A 22,326-nucleotide genomic window follows, 5' to 3' on the forward strand; every position below is an offset into this window, starting at 1 on the left:
CAAACAGAAGGTGGTTTCTTCAAGAATCTGTGAACCATAATCACCAGCAACTACCTGTCAATGAGAGTGACTGTGTATATGAGCTGGGACCGAGCCTCTGTGTCATCCCACTGATCTGGCCTGAGTCAAGCTGACCCCACAATGCCCCAGCAAGCCCCATCCTCACTCTTGGGCTATGGTTCCCAGACCATAATCAGAGGATGGCCTTCTCTGCAATGCCACAACTGCACTTTCATTGATAAGAATGAGGGCCACTGTTCCCTGAGCTCTTTTCATTTGCCAGTGCTAAACTAACACCTGCATTTTATCATCCATCACAGAAACTCTTCAACAAAAATACGATTGTCCCTATTTTGCAGATGAGCAAGATGAGGCTCATAAAAATTGAGTAACTTTCATTAGTCAGGTCCGCAAATGTGGGATGAGTACTTAGTACTCTTCTAGACATTTCACCAGGCCCTGAAGATACAGAGATAAAATTTCACTGCTCTTAAGGTATCCAAGGTCTAGTAACAGCTACAGGCATAAAACTGATAATTGTAATATGTTACAGAAAGCCAAATGATAAAGCTACAAACAAGGTAATACGGAAGGAAAGAAGTGCAGGAGGATGGGGAGAAAACAAAAATTCAGGGAAAGCTTCCTGGAGGAGGTGACATGTGAGCTGAGTCTTCACATTTGCCTAAGAATCACCTAGATAGAGTCTGAGAAGAGGAAAAGAGGTTCCTGGGAGAGAGCAAAGTAAATAGAGGCAAAGAGACATAAAGCAATTTGATGTATGAGCAAACTCATGGAGTTCAGTGAAGCTGGAGCATAAGGAGAAGGAAGACAAAGGTGGGAAATGAGGCTGGAGATGCAGACAAAGCCAGATTTTGGTGGACTTTATAATCTATGATAGGGATCTATGATTTTGCTCCTGGAATTTTAAAGCATTTCAAGTTAGGTGTTAACAATAATACAATGTATCAAGTAAAGAAATACTCATCTTCTAGATGCTGAAGTTTTATGTAAAAATGTAGATGTGGAAACAACTTAAATGGCTATCAACAAAGAAAATGTGACAGATATAACAGAATATTATTCAGACTTAAAGAAGGACATTCTGCCATATGCAACTACATAAATGAAATTTGAGGGCATTATGCTAAGTCACGGGATGAGTACTCCATCACTACACTTTTATGAAAAAATCTAAAATAGTCAAACTTATAGAAGCAGAGAGTGGAATGACAGTTGCCAAGACCTAGGGAGAGAGGAAAGCAGGGAGTTGCTGGTGTGAAGTTTCACTTGTGCGAGACAAGTAAGTTCTAGAGATCCACTATCCAACACTGTGCTTATGGTTAACAATACTGTATTGTGCACTTACAGACTTGTTAAGAGGGTAGTTCTTATATGTTCCTGCCACAGTAAAAAGACATACAGTAGTCCCCCTTTATCCACAGTTCCATTTGTTGTGGTTTCAAATACCTGCTGTCAACCATGGTCAGAAAATATCAAGTGGAAAATTCCAGAAATAAACAAGTAAACTGTAAGCTATTATAAGTAGTGTGATGATTCTCAAGCTGTCTCACTTCATCCCACTGGGGACATGAACCATCCCTCTGTCCAGAGTCTCCACACTATATTCGCTCCTTGCCCATAAGTCACTCAGTAGCTGTCTTGGTTATCAGATCGACTGTCAGAGCACTGCAGTGCTTATGTTCAAGTAACACTTATTTTACTTACTAATGGCCCCAAAGCCAAGAGTGGCAATGCTGGCGATTCAGATATGCCAAAGAGGAGCCATAAAGTGCGTCCTTGAAGTAAAGAGGTGAAAGTTCTTGACTTAATAAGGAAAAAAAATGTATGCTGTGTTCGCTAAGATCTACAGTAAGAATAAATTTTGAAAAAGGAAAAAGAAATATTGCTAGTTTTACTGTCACACTCCAACTGCAAAATGTATGGCCACAGAGCCTGATAAGTACTTACTGAAGGTGGAAAATACATTACATTCGTGGGTGGGAGACATGGAGAGAAAATGTGTTCCAACTGACGGCAACACATTTTCAGGTGCTGCCCCTGAAAGCATTGAGCTTCTATGTTGTAGGCTAGGAAGACCTTAGCAAGCAATCCACTGAAATGAGTGGCCACATTTATATAAACTCTTACGACAATATACTGTTATAATTGCTCTATTTTATTATCAATCATTGTTGTTAATCTCTCACAGTGCCTAATTTATAAATTAAACTTTGTCTTAGAATGTAGAAGCAAAAACAAACCCAACTGTGTGGAACCCAAAGGGATCTTAGAGACACATTGGTGCATCCCCCTCCTTTACCAGACCATGAAACAGAGCCATTACAGAGTTAATTATTCTTATCCATAAAGATCACCCCAAAGCCCATAGAAGTCAGCCAAACTAGAGAAGTAGCCTCACCAAGCCTCAAGAGGAAAGAACCCTGTGAGTCAAGTGAGTCATAACAACCTCTTCTAATTGTGGGAACCAAACAGTAGCAGGTTGTAAAAGGAAAACATAGCCTGTCCCCATAAACCATGGGGTAAGGCCCGGAGACAGTGTGTAACAGTCTCAAGAGTGTTCTCCTCTATCTTATCAACCATGGTGCTATCCTTGGGGAGGTTGCAGGCTAGTCAATAAAACAAAATATGCAGTCCTCAGAATAAGTTTAAATCACTCTGAGAGCCCCTTTCATTCAAGAGCAAATTCATAGAATGTAAGTTACAAAGAGAGAAGCATCCAGAAATAAAGGAATGTCATACCATCCTTTGAAAGACAGGGAGAGCCCGTCACTCATGGACAAGCAAGACACCCCTCATTGCCCATCCACCAAAGACTCACTTTGGCTGCTTTCCCCAGTAAGAAAGAAGGGCTACACCAAAGCACCCTGCTTGAGCGTACTGGCTTTCGAGTTTAAAAGGGGCCTCTCATAGCAGTCCATGGCTACATTTCTATCTTCAAACCTGTCTGTCCTTTTGAGAGAGCAACATAGTCATGGGCAAAAATGCCATACTCTCTGCAGCTAGCTTCCTGAACTAAATTAGAAGATAACATAAAAGTGACACCAAAAAAATCATGAACTTTGACCTGAGCCTTTCTTGCCTAAGTCTGTGCCATTATCAGAGGTAGAGTCCCAGAGAATCATTTCTCACCTCATTTGTTTACATACAAAGTTGCCTTCCCATTGGTCAGAAATAACTGCACTCATTCACGCACACTGCCTTATGCTGGTCTCCTTGTTCGTTTGCTTGTAAGTCTCACAGGACTTACTCTCTAGAAGAATGGTCCAAAGGAGGGTATGGGCTGGGGGGCTCAGCAGATGAAGCATCCTGGGGTCCCCACTTCCCTCTGCCCATGGGATTAGGTTCTTAAAAGAGAAGTGCCACAGGCCTGGGATGCTATAATTATCTCAGCCATTTAAGGATTACGCTCCTGGGAGACTATAATTATCCAAATATTGTTGCATTCAGGGATATTTTACTTACAAGGGAGTGCTTTCATTTTTACAGGATCTTTCAAGGGGGCCCAAAAGGTGTGGCCTCTCTAATGTGGTTCCTAAAAGAAACTAGAAATAAACAAGTGCATCTGGCACAGAGGTAGGGCCCGGCTGGATCCAACCCTCCCAAGGACTTTCGACGTGGGACGAGGAACAAGCTAGCTCCATTGCCTTGAGAAATAGTTATCGCCCACTCCAGACCCAAACCCAGGGACTTTATTCTTTCGTTGTCCCACCCTTCTCCTTCACACCCATCCACAAATACCTCTCCAGACTGAGGTTCATCTGTTTTGAGAAATTTTTAAAGAAGGTTCTGAGCATTTAAGATGCAGCTTCTTCCTGTGGCCTACATATCATATTATTCACATGATAATATGCCTCCACCTGAAGGTTGACCCTTATTTACTCCCTCTAAATCCAATGAGATGCTACTTGCTATAGCAAATTATATGGCCTGAAATGGGGGTGGGAACTAGAGAAATAGAGAAGGACCTACAGTATGATAAAAGAGATGCTTAATTCACTTCAGTGAACTTTCTTGATTAAAATACCTTAAAAATGCAGTTTTTTTCTATGTGGCAAGCATTATTCCAAGAATTCTACATATCTCATTAATCCTGACAGCATCCTTATGAGGTAAGTACTGTTACCATCCCCACGTTACAGATGATGAAGCCAAGAAACAGAGAGGTTAGGTGAGTTGCTCAGTGTCACATAGCTGGTATGCAAGAGGAAGTCTGTCACCTGGCAATCTGACCCCACACCCACTCTGAACCACTGCGCCATGATATGCCCTCATCTTAGGTGCTTCTCCCACACCAGGCTTCATAAGCAACATGATGAGAGAAGCAGAACAACAAGAGCACATGGTTTTTGCTTCTAGGGCCCTTTAAGCTACAGGAAAGAGATTCACAAAGATCGCTGCAGTGCACACAGAATGTGACACATATGATTAGGCATACTGCTGCAGGAACTTAGAGAAAGGCCAAACGAATTCTGATGTAGCATTTGGGATGGCCTCAGAAGTAGTGGCATTTGACAGGTGAATAGATGCACAGAATGCATGGGGTGGATGGCATTTTGTGCAGAGAAGAAATATCCTCACATGCCCTGGGATGTTTGGGATGAGCTAAGACAAAGCACGTGGTGGGGCTGGTGGGGGACAGCTGTGAGGTTGCAAAAGCCTGCTGGAGTCAGGTGTGAAGAACAAAGGAATGGCTGGGACTGGAGCAGGAAAGGACACTGTGGCTGAGGGGAAGCAAGGATGAAGACAGCCATTGGTTTTAGGGTTTGGCCAAGTTTTGATTCACTGTGATCAAGGAGAAGGACATAAGTACCTGCTGATTGAGTCAGAAAGCTGTATTTTCCTTATACTTCTGACCACTTTTCCCAGATTACCTCTCTTCAAGGTTTCATCCAGGCTAGTTCAACAAACAGCTATTGAGTATAGTCTTCGGTTGTTGAATACCAACCACCCAAACACTTAGTGATTAAAATAACATATATTTGCTCACAATTCTGCCATTTGGGAAGGTTTTAATGGGGACACCTCCTCTCTGCTCCACATGGTTTCAGCTGGGGCTGGAAGATCCACTATCAAGATGGCTTCACTCTTATGGCTGGCCAGACGTTGCTGTCCATCATTAGGGTGTTCAGCTGGGGCCTCATTTCCCTTTTGGCTGGCCTCTCAATGTAACCAAGTTGGGTTTCTTATAGCACAGCAACCTAGGCATCAGATTTCTTCAGAAAGGGCTGCCAGGTCTTCTTAAAGACTTGTTCTCAGAAGTTCCAGAACATTGTATCTACCACAGTCTATTTAGCAAAGCAGTTGGAGGAACCAGCCCAGATTCAAAGATAAAAGACAACCCAAGGTTGTCTAGCTACAAAAGCAGTGATCTACCATTATACCTATTATTGGTCAAGTTCAAGACTAGAGATAAGATGTGTTAACATATGGTCCTTGCCTCAAGAAACTAGTAGTGACCCATATCATGGGGATTTCTGTTGGATTAAAAGAGCATGAAAACACACAACTGAAAGGAATACCTAGACTTTAATTTGGTCCTGCTTTTTTTTTAATCCAGCTAAAAAGGTATCTCCAAGATAGTGGAAATTTAAATATAAACTCAGTATTAGGTTAAATAAAAAAATTGATATTAATTTTTAGGTATAATAGTGGTATTGTGGTTATGTAGGAAATTGTCCTTATTTTTGAGAGAGGAATTATGAAGTATTCTCAGGATAAAATATACTATCTTCAAATTGCTTTCAAGTGATTCTAGAAAAAAAATATCAATTAGTAGAGTAAACATTGGCCAAATGTTAACAATTGTTGAGTGTAGCTAGAGATATGATTGACCAATATACTACTATTCAAGTTTTCTAAAATGTTTTGCAATAAAAAATTGGAGATGAGAAGATAATAGCCTAGTTCTGACCTCTCCATGGAAGAGGTTTTCCTAAAATAAACCAACAAGAAATACATATAAAAGGAAATTATAATTAGATGTATAAGATTCCTCATTGCATACTCTGAAGGTTCTTGTCAGTAAAAATGGCCTTCCTTCCCAAAACACTATGCAGAAACCTCAGGTTAAAGTTTGAAAAGAGACCCTCCTGGAGAAGAAGGGTCACCACATCGAGCACTGCTGCCGCCCTGCTGACTACCCTGTGCTTTATTTCCGGACTCAAGAGGACCAAATTCTCCTCCTTCATTCTTTTCTGCAGCTGAGAGAGACTACAACTGTCAAGAGACTCCTTTTGACAAGGGGAAAGCAGACTCATAAGAGATATACAATCCGCAAACAACACAGGACAGTTATCCTACCACAGTTTCCCACCAAGCCTGCTACCTTGTCTATATGAAAGCATCATCTTGATACCAACCATGGCAGCTCCCCCAGGATGGCTAAAGTTTGGGACCATAAGGAGGTGTTAACTGTGCACCCTCTCATACCTCCCTAGAGTTTTGTGTCTGGGTTCTGGTCTTGGGCCTGTGGACATACCTCTTTCTTAGACAGTAGTGCTCCAAATGATCACACCTGTCCAATGGGACTCCATGCTTGACACCAAAACCACAATTTAATATGATTTAAGAGCTATTGTATTTCTGCAAAAACAATACACATACTTCCTTCTCTGTACGAAGCCTCCTCGCCTTCTTCCTTCTCAATAAAAATCACTGCTTCTCCTCTCTTCTTCCACCACACACCTGTCTCTAACATTAGTTTAAGTTCATTTTATGTTTTTTAATTTAAAAAAACTTTTATTGTATTTTTTTCCAGTACCATTTAACCTCCTTATACTCCCTATCCCCTGTATCACCACATTATTGTCCATGTACATGAGACTTTTTCCCCTTTTCCTCAAATTCTCCACCCCTTACCTAACATTAGTTATATGTTCATTTTGTCCTCTACTCATTCCTAGACACACACACACACCGTATCATTCAAGTTCTCTGTTCCCCTGGATTCCATAACACTGTCCTCTTTTAAACTATCTTCTATGTTGCTGATCTCATGCTCTGTGTCTTTCTCTAACTCCTTTGCCATCTTAAATGAGCTATTCACCAAGGATGTGTTTTTTTTTCACTCAATTGGTTTTCAATTCTGGATGAATGCCAGAATAACCTGTTGCTCTTTGGAAGGAAATCGGCATCAAGTCCTCCTCTTAGAGTTTCCGGTTCAGTGTGTCTGGAATAGAGAGCAGTCATTTGATTTTTTGTAAGTTCACCAGCTGATTCTGATATACATCTACAATGGAAACCACTATTCTGCCCATTTTCTACATGAGAAATCTCCTCAAATAAATGAATAAATGAGTGAATGAAGGAATGAATAGTTGCAACAATTATGCCCATGTTGATGACACCCTTGTCAAATAAACTACAAGTTTTCTCTGGATATAAATTCAGCATCTTAAAAAGACATTTATTAATTTTCTTGTGCCACACAGCTAAGATTTAACTCTAGCCTTAACCACATCATTGGTTTCCTGTAAATAATTATAAATAAGTATTGTAGTCATGTTATTTCTGGCCTTTATAGGCTCTAGTCCAACATGTCCAACTGTTCACAAGCATGCCAAAGTAAATTTGTCTAAAACAGAACTTACCATCTTTCATGCAAATATTGATTTCATAGCATCACCACTGTCTCAGTCTCTCAGAACTAAAACCTCAGCAGCAGCATTGTCTCCATGTGTGTGCAAAGATTAGATCTGATTAGTTGCTAAATTATTTCAATTCTTTTCAACAGTGCACTCTGCATCTTAGCCATGGAATACCCACTCTTGAAATATGCTACTTCCAGGTGCTAGATGCAGTAAATTATCCATTATTTTAAAGAGGATGTCTTGGTATGTTCTTAGACCACAAGATCTCTGAAGGTTTGACTGATAAGGCAGGCCCTTGAATCTTCTACAGTTTATTTTTCATTCTCTGGAGTCCACATATGTTATCAGTGCTCTAAATTTACTTGCCACTTTTTAGTCATTTGGTTGATTGGCATGTTGTTAGTAGGTCTGAATGTCCAGGTGGATCAGATTCCTTTGAACTATATTATAATATAGAACAGGTGAGATACTGTTATAGAGCAGACCTGGCCAGGGTTGGGGGGTGAATGATATACTATTACAGAATGGACCCACCCTTGTGGTTCAGGGGTCCCGCACCCTATACTAGGTTCATGCTGCCCACCACCAGGGAAAGACATCTCTCAGTGCCAGAAATTGGTGAAAAGGAAAGGAATTATTTATTTAAAGAGGTATACAAACTTAAGAGTAATAACTTAATGTCTTCATTGAGATCCCAAAATCCTTTAGAATACCCACAAATGCACAGCCCTTCCTTCCCCCTCTGCCCAGTCCAGGGTACCATATCTCAGAAAGAGAAATAGAACTCTATGGTTCTTCTCTGCCAAAGGTCAAAGTTCCCATGGCTGTCACACCTGGGTTTAAATCCCAGCCAGTCTTCCTGTCACACCATTTCCAGCTCCTCCCACAATTGGCCTCAGCTGCCAACATTCTTGTATTTTTCCAGCTTTATTGGGCTGCCGTAGCAAGTCCAGGCAGGTGTGGCCTTATAGTGGGAGTTGCTTCCTGGTTACATCATGGTTTGAAGTCACTTCTATTCCCCTGGCTCAAAGCGTAACCACAGCTATTTAACATATCTATGAAACCAGTTAGAGGTTATTGATATGTTAAACGACCATTCTAGAGATTATCTGCAAAACTGTCGCTATTCAGAACAACTCTCAATAGCCCTGCTCCTTGCATCCCATCCCCCAGCTCAGACTTGTGGGGATGAGGATAACCTATATATATATATTTTTTTTTCTAATATCTCCTGGACACCAAGTTCTGGACCCCATTACAAATTCCTGTTTGCCCCACCTTTGGCTACACCCTGTGACAAATCCCTCCTTTCAGATATACAACCCCTTTTAACCATATAAAGAACAATGGAAGAAGGTTTCATATTCTTGTAACTACTGGCTGGACATGGATGTTGTCCTACCTACCCTTGGGTCAGGGATGCCCTGATAGGATGGGGGGTGCAGCACGGAGGGAGTTCTTCCTGTAAGGGGAAGGACCTTACAGAATCCAGGTCAGTTGGCTATCACCAGGAAGTTGCAGGCTCAATGTCCAAAGGCTGGCATTACTGGAAAATTGGCATCCTTGTCATATTCTGGAGGTAAAGAATGGCTTATCTGGAGGAAGGTGTACAAGGTATGCTACACCTATCCAAAACATTTGTGGACCACTATACTTAACTTGGGCTGAGGGGAATATATTGGGATTTCCCTCCTTTCAGATTTCTGGGCCCTTTCTGTCCACACCTTTAGGACAGAAAAGGGAAAATCTGCTCTAAAGTGAAGCCCACAGACCACCCCAACCCAACCACTTAGTTCAGTCAAACCACTGAGTCTCAGGGGGCAATAATAAAGATTGGCTTCTTAAGTAAGGCCTATATTATAACCAATCACTCAGTTAATGAGGTACTAGGCATATGCCCTATAAAAACAGAAGGAAGAATACATGTTAATTCATACAACAATCCCCAAGCCAGTCTCTGTACCTGTGAGACTGTCTTTTGGGAATACATCCTGTTGCAAGGCATCTAACAGTGGCACTTTGACAGGTCCTCTGTGCCTATAAATTGAACATCTTTGGTGATATTACAAATCCAGTTTCAACTTTCAAATGAAAGCAAACTTTCAAGACAGTTAGCTGCCCCATTCCAATGTCCAATACTGGGCATTGTGATTTTTCTTGAACCAAGATTTTTTTCCCTAAGATCACCCGTATTACTATCAAAGGGACTACATTGAACCCAGCTTTTAATTTTGCCTGTTCATTTGTGTAAACCCACCAAGAGTAGCCTGGATCACCTGTGATCATTAAGTCCACTTTGCTGGAACTCACAAAGGGAACCTTTAGGTTGACTTCTCAGTCCACCCCTCAGGGCACAGAAGCAGAGCCACACATCTGCCATCTGGCTTCACCTGTACCATTTGTTTCACTAAAATCCTTGAGGTTTCCATTATGCCTACGGGTTTCTTTTTTTGCTATCCTTCAGGAAAGCAACCTTCGTTCCTTCTCTGGAAAACTGCCATGAACTGCACAGCCAACCAAAGTACCAGGTTTTTTCGTACAGGCTTCAAAAGTCAATCCCAGTTCCTCAGGGCTTTCTCGTGATGACCAGAACCCAAACATGCCTCCTTCGGGTGTGACATTCCAGTCAAAATCTTGGTTAATAAACCACCATTAATGACTGGTCTTAATGGATTTATGCAAAGGAAACTTAGGTCATCACTCACTCCTTCAGAATGCCAAATTCTGGAGGGATCAAGTAGGGAGAAAAATACAAAGTATGAAGGAAAATCCTTTTCCTTCTGATATCCTTTTATATGCCTTCTTCATATCTTGCACTTTCCCTTGTTCACTTCCCTACAGAGTGTGAAGTGTTAACCTTCCCTGGAATTCTCAATTTCCTTTTCAGAGCAGATACAGAGCAAAATCCAAAACACAGACAGAGTTCTAGAACAGTACACAGGTAGAGGCATTCTCTTGTACCAGTATATCCACTGGTGCCTGTGCAGAGACATGCTCCTTTGCCTCAGAATGAAACACTCATCAGTCCTGAATGACCCTTCCTGGGTCCCGAGTGGCACAGGCATTCTTCCCAACTGGTTACAGGTGACCTGCCATTAGGTCTTATGAGTGACCTTAACTAGGTCTTCAGGTACTGGAGATTTCTGATCAGAAACAAAACCAATGACAGAGACTTGCTCCTTTTTCATAAAACCAGAAAACTACCAAAAAGTAGTTGAGGATTCCCTTCCTCTAGATTTAAAACTTTCACAACTTTTCCTACATAGTTTTACCCATCCAGATATCCATGGGGCAAGGTTTGCCACCTGTTGTCCACTCCAAGTGAATGCCAACTATTTCTGATCCTCTTTTCTGATATGGGTGGGGGAAAATCATTTACCAGATTCCCAGAGCAGTGGCTGCATACCTCCTGTATACCTGAGGACAGGTCAATCTGTTTTAGCAAAGACACTACATCTGGAAGAGCAGCCTTACATAAAGCCTTCTTACGTTGGTTAAGGATCTACTATCATCTTCCATGATCACCTGGTTTTTGTAAGGATCAGACTAATGAATTAAATATGGACATAAAAGGGGCCATCATCCTTGCATGTGTTAGACCTTTAAAGGTGGCAGCCTTCTCTATCATTCTCCTGAGAAGCAATATTGGTTTTGATTTACTCAAAACTGGAAGGGGAGGGCAGTTCCAGAGACTTCCACTTGCCTTTCTCCACTGCAAGAGCTCTTGCTCCAGAAGCCAAGGAACCAACTACTAAGTGTTTCCAGGTGTGTTTATGTTCCCAGGGGACTCACTCTATGAACCAGATCTGGGCTAGAACTCCACTTACCACTGAGGCCCTGTGTGTCCTTACTCCAATAGCAGGCTATGATGACGCTTCGGGTCCTCAGGTATAAAGTCAACCATGACTAGGTATAAAGTCAACCAGGTATAAAGTCAACCAGGTATAAAGGGCTACTTCCCTTTCTCCACATATAGTTACATCATCCATGACAGAATAAGAGTTATTTATGAAAGATTTCTAGCTAATAAAACAGAAAAAAATAAAGCACCATTTGTGGCCCCTAATGAAAGACTAACTGTAGGCAACAATTGTCAATGGGCAGTAAAACCATTAACTAAATGGATGAGAGGGAATGTTATAATAAATGGGTGAAGCCAATGACACCCAAACCCATTGCTCACCTCTAAAAGCAGTACCCATTATGTGACTCCTGACATAATAGAATAGGAAGTACAACTAGCCTTGCCTAAATAAAATGAACATGAATCTAATTAATCCTAGACCTTACCTAACAACCCGTTTATAGGAAAATAAAAGGAATAAAATAGTGAGATACAAGGCACCAAAGGAAGCAATCAGCCAAGTCTAAAATGTGAGACATTCTACAAAAAAACTACCCAGTCTCTTCAACAAATAAACAGCATGGGGAAGGGAGTGGCTGACACAGATGGAAGAAGAGACACAACTAAATGCAATGTATAAACCTTGTTTGGATCCTTATTTGAACAAACCAACTGTAAAATGGCATTTAGAGAAAAATAAAGAAAACTTAAAATAAATTGTGCATTCACAGTATTTAGGGAACACCGTTAATTGTGGCACGTGTGATGATGATATCACAGTTAAGTTTAACAAGCAGCATTTGGGTCAAATGATGTGGAACTTGTTTTAGAATGTCCAAGGAAACCAATGCTAATGCCTGCTTTTTTCCCCTGCATCCTGCTCCCTCCCTTTATGAAATATCAGCTAACATGACAAAATGGAACAAGATGTGACAAAACATAACTAAAAAAATCCCTGTAGAACATAATAGGAAGCACCAGTGAACAAACACTTCAGGAGGAATTACATTATTTTTGGATGAGATACTGGCAAGTGGTTTAAGCAACAGATATTCAATACAAATCTAGTTCAGTGAGCTGAGAGCCCTCAGAATGCAGAAAGATTCCAGGACAGTATCGATGAACCAGCCATGAACCCGAGCTTTAAGTGATGCTCATGTGAGCAAAACTTTCTGCCTGTCTTGTTGGATTTTTTTTAAATTAGTGGTTAGGAACCAGTTTTGCGCAGTATGGCTGGTCTCCCCTGAAGAGAATTTAATGCACATATCTTGCAATCCAACACAGGATATAGAAATCAAAATTCCCAGAAACAGAGAATATCGCTGGATATCACTCCATCTCAGAATATCTGAATTTCTTCCAAATGATAATGTGAAACCTTCATATGATATGATCTATTAAAAATCAAGACCTCAAGAGTCAAATACCAATGTGAAAGTATTTAAAACAGCGCTTGGAGGCTAGGGGGTGGAGGGATTGAGCAAAAAAGAAAAAGTCCTCATGGACAATGGTATGGTGATTGCAGGGGGGAGGAGAGTAGTATAAGGGGGTAGATGATAATGAAAAATTACAATTAAAAATTTTAATTAAAAATTAAAAAAATAAAACAGACCTTAAGCAAATGCCTCCCTGCAAACCTGTATATATACATACATATATATATATATATATACATATACATATACATATACGTATATATGTATTCAATACAAACTTTATGAGCAACAAATTGTATGCAGATTGGAGGCCTTCCCAGATCAAATCTTTGTACAGAAAGGACCTTTTAAAAATCCAAGCAAATGCAAACTAAATCCAATATAGGTCATAATCATGATTTTACATAAACATATTATCATTCGCACACCCATTTGATCATAGTCACACTGTTGTGCTTTAACCGTTGTCCCATCAATAAACACTTGTTAAATGCATGTTTAGGGTGTAGTATTAGTCTAGACTGTTGTGAAAATATCTGGTGATTTATAAAGAAAAACTCAAACTGGTTTATGAGGTTTAAAAATAATGATGGCGGCACAGATTTATTCTCTGACATAACTAGAAAATTTCAGGTCTAGTCTGGTTTTAGGTCCAAATGAATCAGGTGACACAAACAATGGCATTGGGCTGTGATTTCTCTCCGTCTCTCGGTGTCACTTTCCTTTGAATGTCTCTATTCGCAGCCATGCTCTGACCGGGGCCACCAGCACTTCAACAAGACGTGCTCCTCTCTGCAACCCCAGCAGAAAGAAGTATTGGGTTGCCCAAAAAGTGTGTAGAGTTTTTTCCATAAAATGAAGGCCACATTTTTCATTTTCACCAGTAACTTTGGTGATGTGGATATTTTTAGTATGTTGGTGATCTCCCACATGGTACACCATTGATTGTTCTCAATTAGTGTCTAGATTTGATCCCTATCCACTTTAACTGGTCTACCAGTTGAACATTGTCCAGTGAGACATCTCCAGCATTAAATTTCACAAAGCACTTTTGACGTGTTGGATCAGTCATAGAACCTTCTCCATATATGGCATAAATCTTTTATGTTGTGTTTCAGCTGTGTTGTTATGGTTCTTCAAGTAATAAAGCATAATATTGCAAAAATATTGCTTATTTTCTTCCATCTTCAATATCAAAATGGCTACACAAAAATTCACCAATTTTGACAAATTGTTTAATGCATGCTGATATGGCAGCTGTCACAATACAATCTAACAAAATTGTTTCAAATGAAGATAAAGACAACTAAGTGCTACTAGAACCATCTTACAGAAAAAAAGTAACTTTTTGGCCAACCCAGTATTACACAAAAGGGCTGGCATTCACTTTGATTGAATGAACTTGCATCCCTTTTCTCATCCCTGCACCAATCACAGGGACCAAGGGAATTTGGTGTTACTGTTCAGCACCGTGAGCTTAAGGAGACTCAAAGCATTTGGTTTCCTGATTGGCCAGCCTGTGTCTCCTGTCTATTCCTGGCATGGAGAGTAGTCCCCTATGGAATTGTAGAACAGGGGACAGGAGGGGTAATCCCAGACAGAAACTTTATTGTTGTTACCTACAGCAAGGGGCAAAAAATGCAAGCTCATTTACATTTGTTTCATGCATTAAGTTCATGGTTTTGCAATGAAAGAAAAAGCTACAGCTAATGTCAAGTGATTTTTCTTATCCACCATCTGAGATGATTCCACCGAGTGGGAAAGTTTGAATTCAAGGCCATGACAAGACATTTTAGAAAGTTAGCCCCTGAAAGCATGCTGACATTATCACAGAGATTTGCTTGGGACTTGGTACAGTGTAAACTCAGTCTTTCTGTCTCCTCCTACAATTGAGAAGCATAAATCTAAAACTAATGCAGAGGAGAAAGGAAAGACACAATAGGAGTCTGACTAAAGAGTGATAAACTTTCAAGAATGTAAGCCTCTAAGTGAGTGCTTTCTTCAAAGCTGCCATGGGTGAGAGGCATGGTGATGCCGGCAGGCCCGCCATCAGGAACCCCTTTGAAAGAGTCCATTCTCAAATGCCGCTGGAAGCCAGGGACCTTGTCTGTCTTGCTGGCTGTAGAAGCTTCAGAGATGGCACAATTCCTGGTACAAAGCAGGTGTTCAATAAATGTTTTTGAGCCCTACCTGGTGTGGCTCAGTAGATTGAGCACAGGCCTGCTAACCACACGATCGTGGTTTGATTCCCAGTCAGGGCACATGCCTGGGTTGCAGGCCAGTTCCCAGCAGGGGACTCACAAGAGGCAACCATACATTGATATTTCTCTCCTTCCCTTCCCCTCTAAAGATAAATAAATAAAATACTTTTAAAAAAATAAATGCTTTTGAGTGAATGGGTAAAATACTTCAAATCTCCTAAGACTGACTTTTAATTTTGACACCACCTCTTGCCTCCTGCAAAGCGCTCAGCTATAAGTGGCTTTTGTCTGTTTGCATCCTCATAAAGAGGAAAAAAGTTCCTGAATATTAGTAAGATATCTCATACGATAAATTGTAGAGATGTTTTCAGCATGCTATCACATATATACTTAACAAAATGATTCAGTTCAGGACAGGGCATTAATATTACGATGATGGAACTGTTAGATGCTAGAAAACTGAGGTACTAAGGTCACGTGGCTACTAAGCCCATTCTCACTCTATCGTATATATCGTATACTCTCTAATCCTCATGTTGCTGTAATCCATGAGACCTGCAACAAATGTCTAAACAGTGCATCCATCTCGAAAATAGTTGAACTAGGTAGAGTAATTTTTCAAATATTTTGTGGCAGCAGAATCTATTTTTCAAACGGGAGTCCTCCCCGGTTCAAAGAGGAGGGCGTGCCTAGATTCCTGAGGCAATTCTGCTGAAGCCTAACTGAACATGAGTTTGATAACCCCAAACTTTCTTTCCAGTTCCTGGTTGAAAAGAAGAGAGCTTTATTGTTATAAACAAGATAATGGCCATTAGTAGCTACTACTCAGGATAATTGCCACTGGGTTTTCAAATAATATGCCACACATTCCAGAGGCTCTGCCAACAAGTGAGTTTATCCAACCCATCCCAAGCCCCAAAAGCTTTAGCAGTTTTGAACTAGACCAGATTCATCCCATTATTTTTGGTGTGGGTAGAGTCCATGTGTATCTCCAACTTAAATGTAGTCATCCAACCAGTATATCCTGAGGGCCCATTCAGTGAGGGGCACGTGTTAGAGCAGAGGATTCAGAGCTGAGGAGAACGAGGCATCTTCCCTAAGCCAGGGCCGGGTCAACTGGGAGAGAGTGACATTGGCACATAACCAGGGACAGCTGTGCGAGGAGAGCCATTATAGAGGGTGCCATGGGAGGTCCAAGAAAAGCTCTTCAAAGAAGAAGAGACTTCTAAAAGAAAGGTTGAGTGGGAATTTTATATGTGGGCAGAGAAGAGGAACATTCCAGGCTCTGGGAGTCACATGGGAAAACATCCAGGCAGGACAAAGCAGTGCCTTTATGAGCAACTGAGGGACAGCTGAGGGACTGGGAGGCGGGGGTCAGGGCCTGATTCTGGAGAGCCCCAGAGATCTTTTGCAGAGTTAGGACTTTACGCTACAGGTAATGGATGATTTGGAAAGTGTGATGATATGATTTCCTTTTTTTTTTTAATTATAGAGGCTAGATTGAGATGGGTAAGGCTAAAGCCACAGAAACTAGTTTGAGTGGGTTTAGCCATATAGTCGACATTCCTCAAGATCACCCACATGCTATTTCCTCTCCTCCCCGAGTGCGTGTGACAGCTACACTTTCTCAGCTGCCTCACAGTTGAAAAGTAATGTTGTGGTGAAGGCGGGGGGAGGGGTTGGGTGGAGGGGGACAAATGGGTGGATAAATGGGAGACATCTGTAATAGTGTCAATAATAAACAAATAAAGATGTATACAAAGCCAATTTTAAAAAATAATGTGTGTCACTCCCAAGCTGAGGCACGAGGTAAAATACTTCATTCCTACCACCAAGGACATTTTTTAGAGAGGAGAGAAAATACCCATGAATCCATCCAAGAATAATACAAGCCAATACACAGCTGAGAGTAAAATCAAGTGGACAGGTTGTCATGTGAGGAGTAGTCTGGAAGGCTTCATGGAATAGGTAGCCTCTGTCAGAACCTTGAAGAATGTCAAGTAGAACTTGAAGAGGTCACAGAGGTCATTGGGCAAGTGGTTGAAAGGAACATCACAAATATGCCTGCTTTAATTGGGAAACGCTTGACTTCTCATGGGCAGGAATCTATAAAAGGATGGTGATAGCTCAAGTTCCATCTGATTGTTTTTCCAAGTGAGGAAGATCGAGCCTGGTTTGTTTTTTTAACAAACCATATTTTTAGTGGAGTCCATTATGAATCTTACATTTTTCAAGCTGTCTCAAAGCTTATTTTATGTTGACATATTTCAAAGCTTGCAAAATTCTTGCTCAGGCCGAGATGGGGAGTTCAAACTGAAAGGAAAATGCATAGACAAGAGCATTACTTCACAACCGGTTTAAGAAGAGGGAGCTCGAGAGAGAAATGCTCATTTGTGGAATCCCTCACGTTATTATCCTGCTATTTTAAAACGCTCCTGTTTATAGTCAGCCCTGCTCGCTGAGAATTCACTGCAGACCAGGTGGCCACCTTCAACTCAGTCCCCTCTTCAGAGTCTAGTTCAGAATGAGTCACCCTCTCTGACGGCCGTTTGGAAGGACTGGAATCAGGGTGCACAGGGAACCCCTATAATTCCTTTGTCTCTGTGCCCTATGCTTTCATGTACCACAGGGCAAAAATGCAGACTCCCAGACTTAGTACTAGACTTGACTCATTTAATATAGTTCCGCTTTTAATACCCGATCCTAATTAATTTGTTTGGTGATTCATTCAACAAATGTTCAATGACGAACTACGTGCAATACACAAAACGTGGTACTAAGTGCCAAAGAAGAGATGAAGATGTAAGTCTTCTCTTCAAGGGACCCAGGTTTTCTATCCCCTTAGCTATGTGGTTAGGCCAGAGGTTGCTTCAGAAAGCTGTTCAGGTAAATCTGAGTTTTCCCCCATGTGGGAAATCAAACTACATCCTCTGATCTTGGAACTATGCCTCTCTACTAGCTATTTCTTGGGCAAGAGCCAAACTAAAGTCTCAGCCACAGCCAAAGTCATCACCCTCCCTTCTTCTAGCGAGAGTGAGAGTACCAGCGTGGGACCTCCAAGAGACCCAGACACGGCTGTGGATATCAAGTCGTCTCTCTGGACTGCGAAACCCATCTGGGCACCCCAGATTTTCACACACAGGTAATTCAAGAGAGAAGCTATTCTCTTGCTGGCCTGCTGGATGGGGTTTTACTCAACCATCAACCAAGCTGGTTAGCAAAATTCATAACTAAGTGTGGCGGACTAAACAGAACTTACACAAAGGAGCTCTATGTTACCCAGAGAGAAGAAAATGTTCCCCCTAAAATCTGATAAGTGACAGTCTTAATTTAATAATCAGAAATAGCGTGAGCAATAACTCGTTTCCTCCACTCTGCTTCCAAATATACCTGGCTCTGATATGAACAGGAAGAGAGAGTGGGGTCGGACTCAACAGCAGGAATATGCTTCTACTTAAAAGCATGAGCTAAGCAAGTCAAAATATTAACAATAACTTTATCACCTGAAAAAAAAACAAGGGCTTTAATTTTCAGCCATTATTTTTTATTTAAGTTCCATAAATCATACATAAGTTTTTAACATGACAGTAAAATACATAATTTCATAGAAAACCTAAAATGAGTAATTATGGAAAAGGGATTAATGGTAGTGATTAGTGATGCTCTTATGAGGAAACTTTTCTCTTGGTTTTCCTATACATTTTATTTAGTGGCTGGTTTGTTGTATGTAGTATCTGATTTATTCGTGGGCTCTGTTTTCAAAAGTGAAAACATTTATTTTGTTTTGTCAAAGAATTGCCTTAAAAAACACACTGTTGTTCTGAGACGTTTAATTGAACTGGCATCATCCTGTGTTAAAACATCGCAGTGTTAAGTAAACTTGACCTGTGGTACCAAAGCGCTCTTTCCTCTCCAGCTGTGCCATGCCACCGAAATGCATTCGCACATATGTCATAGCACAACTTCTCCAGCTGAACAAAAGTAAGCCTCTCTCCGAGAGTTAATAAGGACCTTCTCCTCACCTACCAAACTCTTCGAATCTCACCTCTTTTTGAAGGCAAAACTCTTGCACCAAAAGTTAAGCATTCTTATTTCCTATTCCCTGGGCAAAATACCTTCCCTGGAATTAGCTGCCAGAAGTGAATGTCCACCCTTAGAACTGGACTCCCCTAATGCACCGTGGGGGTGGGTTAAAAATGTGGCAAAGTCTTCACGAATCCTAAGAAACAGATAAGGATATATGGGCAAACACATTCACTATAGTATTCTTCATAATTGCAAAGAAAAAGAAGGCAAAATGCTCAATATTGAGAGACAGTTGTGTAAATTATAGTTTAATTCTTATGATGAAATATTGTGCATCCTTTAAAATTATGTTAATAGAGAGTTTAGAGAGTTAATAGCACGTGGAAATGAGCATTATATAACAAGTAAAAACATCAGAAGGCAAAGTACAGAATAGTCTCTGCTACCTGAAAAAGTAGAAGGGAGAAAAAAACTACTGAAAGTAATAAATTAAAATGCGTATCGATGGGCCCTGGCTGGTATAGCTCAGTGGATTGAGTGCGGGCCTGCGAACCAAACAACCACGGTTTGTTTCCCAGTCAGGGCACAAGCCTGGGTTGCAGGCCAGTTCCCAGCAGGGGATGCACAAGAGGCAACCATAGATTGATATTTCTCTCCCTCTCTCCTTCCCTTCCCCTCTAAAAATAAATAAATAAAATCTTTTTTAAAATGTGTATCTACGTTTGCGATGAAGCAGGGATGGGTGTGGAGACTGGGAGTTGAGAGTGATTATCCTGTTCCATGTTTTTTATATTCTCCAAGTTCGCCACAGTTGCATATATTACTTCCATGTTTGGTTGTTGCAGTTTTGCAGCTATCAAGGCAGAGGACCAACCAGGTCTGCCATCGCTGGAGCACAGCCCAGTTATCACCACGACCCATGTCTAACTCCTTCCAAGGTGGTTTTGTGCTCTTGGAATTGCATAGTAACTGATGCATTTAAGAGAAGACTGAATTGGGGGAGAATTTAGAGACACAAAATCCTTTAACTTCTATGTAAAAATACGTGGGGGAGGGGGTGTAGAATATAAGTAGGGAACTTCACCAAGAGGAAATGGGGTGGAAATCATGAGGACACCACAGCATAGCCTTGTGTGAGGTCGGGACCAAAATAGCAGGATTTGAATTTACAACTGATGCCTACGTGTCTAAGGAGGGGAAAAAAACACACGAAATGCACATGCTCCCTCACACTCACCGGATTGTTAAGGCCTTCTTCTCTGTTTGGAGAGTACCTAATTCCAAGATTTCCAGATGTGGCTTCCCCTTACTCCAATGCTTAAAGCAATCAAATAAAGCTGGACGAGCCTCAGTGTTATAAATAAGCCTGCCTGCCCCTCCCCTATGTAGATAGGCGGATAGACACCACCTCACAGAGAAATGAGTTTTGCCAGGCTTGCTTAGGAAAATGAGCAAGCTGGAAATAGAACCAAGTGATTGAGTCCAACCCTTGTTCAAAATACACCAAGATACGTGAGAATTTCCTAAAAGCAAAAATAATGAATGAAGAAGAGTAGATAATAACTTAAAGAGAAACACTCTGTTCTTAAATTTGGTGCACCTCTGGGCTGTTAGGTTAAGGGAAAAAAAAGAAAAAGAGAAAAGAAAAAAGAAAAACACAGAAAAGAGCCCCTTGTGGTTACAAAAATCACATAGCTATGTTATGAGGACCAATAAAACTATTAGCTATTGGCGCAAAGCCAAGAATCCATTAATGACAGACTGGTATCTATCCAGGAATGTAAAATGTTTTACTAAATAAACACTAGGGCAGGAAACATTCAACTTCTGTCATTATGTAAAAACTTAAGTGTGATTCTATCCTGAAGTAGAACAGCAAACAGGCCAGTTCAAAAAGAAGAAAAAAGAAGCTCTCTGGTACCAGGAGGAACCAACAAAATTTAAATATTCTACAGTGTAACTTACAGAGCCTGCTACATATGGTGTAACACTATTGTTAGAGGAGCCAATGGTGGCATTTAAAGAAACGAAATGAAAGAAGAAACTCATTTAGACGGAAGTGGAGTTAGCCACCCGGGATAATGGTTAGTAATTAAACTATAATGACTGATTTTTACAGCTTTTCAAGGGTATACAAACACAAGATTAAGGCTAATTGAAATATGAGATTAAAATAACAGTTACTATTTGTTACTTGAGGCTAACTACAGCTTTCTCACACACATTTACATTTTTCTTCGGTGTAATGAAATCTTGTGAGTATTACCAATAAATACATGGCAACCTCCCTGAAAGCATAGAGCATCTGATAATAAATTAAAGCAGAATAATGCCTAAAACACTGAGGACTTTGTATGTACACCATAACAGTTAGGAGTTTTCATGTGAACTTGATCTGCATTCTTGTAGACTACAGGGAATAGTTTTCAATCTGACTGTGCTTGAATCAGCATTAGATTTCATCCGTTAAGGAGATCTGCGGGGGTTATACAAAATTAGGTGCCATTCAACCAAACAGGTCATTTTCACTGCAACAATCACATTTAACTAAAGAATACCCGTTTTGCTATTTTATTCTTCCCATCTTCTGACATGAATCTGTTACGTAATTGCTATACCCTCTGGGTGTCTTTCATCCTTGGTAAGCCAAAATAAATGTTGTGGTTTTTTTTTTAAATGACAAGACCTGAGTTTTATTCTTGAAAGAAACTCAGACTGTCAGTCAACAATGAATTCGTTCAGACTTTTCTATGTGTAAGACAAGATCATTTCTAGGATATTGTTTTTTTATCCTCGGTTGTCAGAAGAAGTGAAAACGTGGTCACATAGTGGATGTGAATTCAGAGGCAGCCTTCAAACCCTAAGCTACGAAATAGAAACACAGTCAGCGCACCAGCTACTGCTATAACCTGACAGCCAAGCACGAGCTCCATTAAGGAGCTAGGAATTTAAGGGGTGGCTCTTTAGAATGCCAGGGTCAAGTTAGGAAAGTTAGACCCTTGATCTTTCAAATATTGTTACCACCTGTCCATAACACAGAAGTAGGAAAATCTTCATGTGAGGACACCAGGAAAGATTCCCCCCTGGCAACAGTGCTCTCCCAAGTCCTTCCCCAACGTTATCTGTATTTCCATTGTGATGTCCAGTTTTAATGTTTTTTGTTAACAAGATGCAAAAAATACTGCCGAAAACCTCACTTTTGAAATCTA

This window comes from Sturnira hondurensis, unplaced genomic scaffold, assembly GCF_014824575.4.
Source record: "Sturnira hondurensis isolate 20B ecotype Veracruz unplaced genomic scaffold, ASM1482457v3 Scaffold0006413, whole genome shotgun sequence".
Taxonomy (NCBI): domain Eukaryota; kingdom Metazoa; phylum Chordata; class Mammalia; order Chiroptera; family Phyllostomidae; genus Sturnira; species Sturnira hondurensis.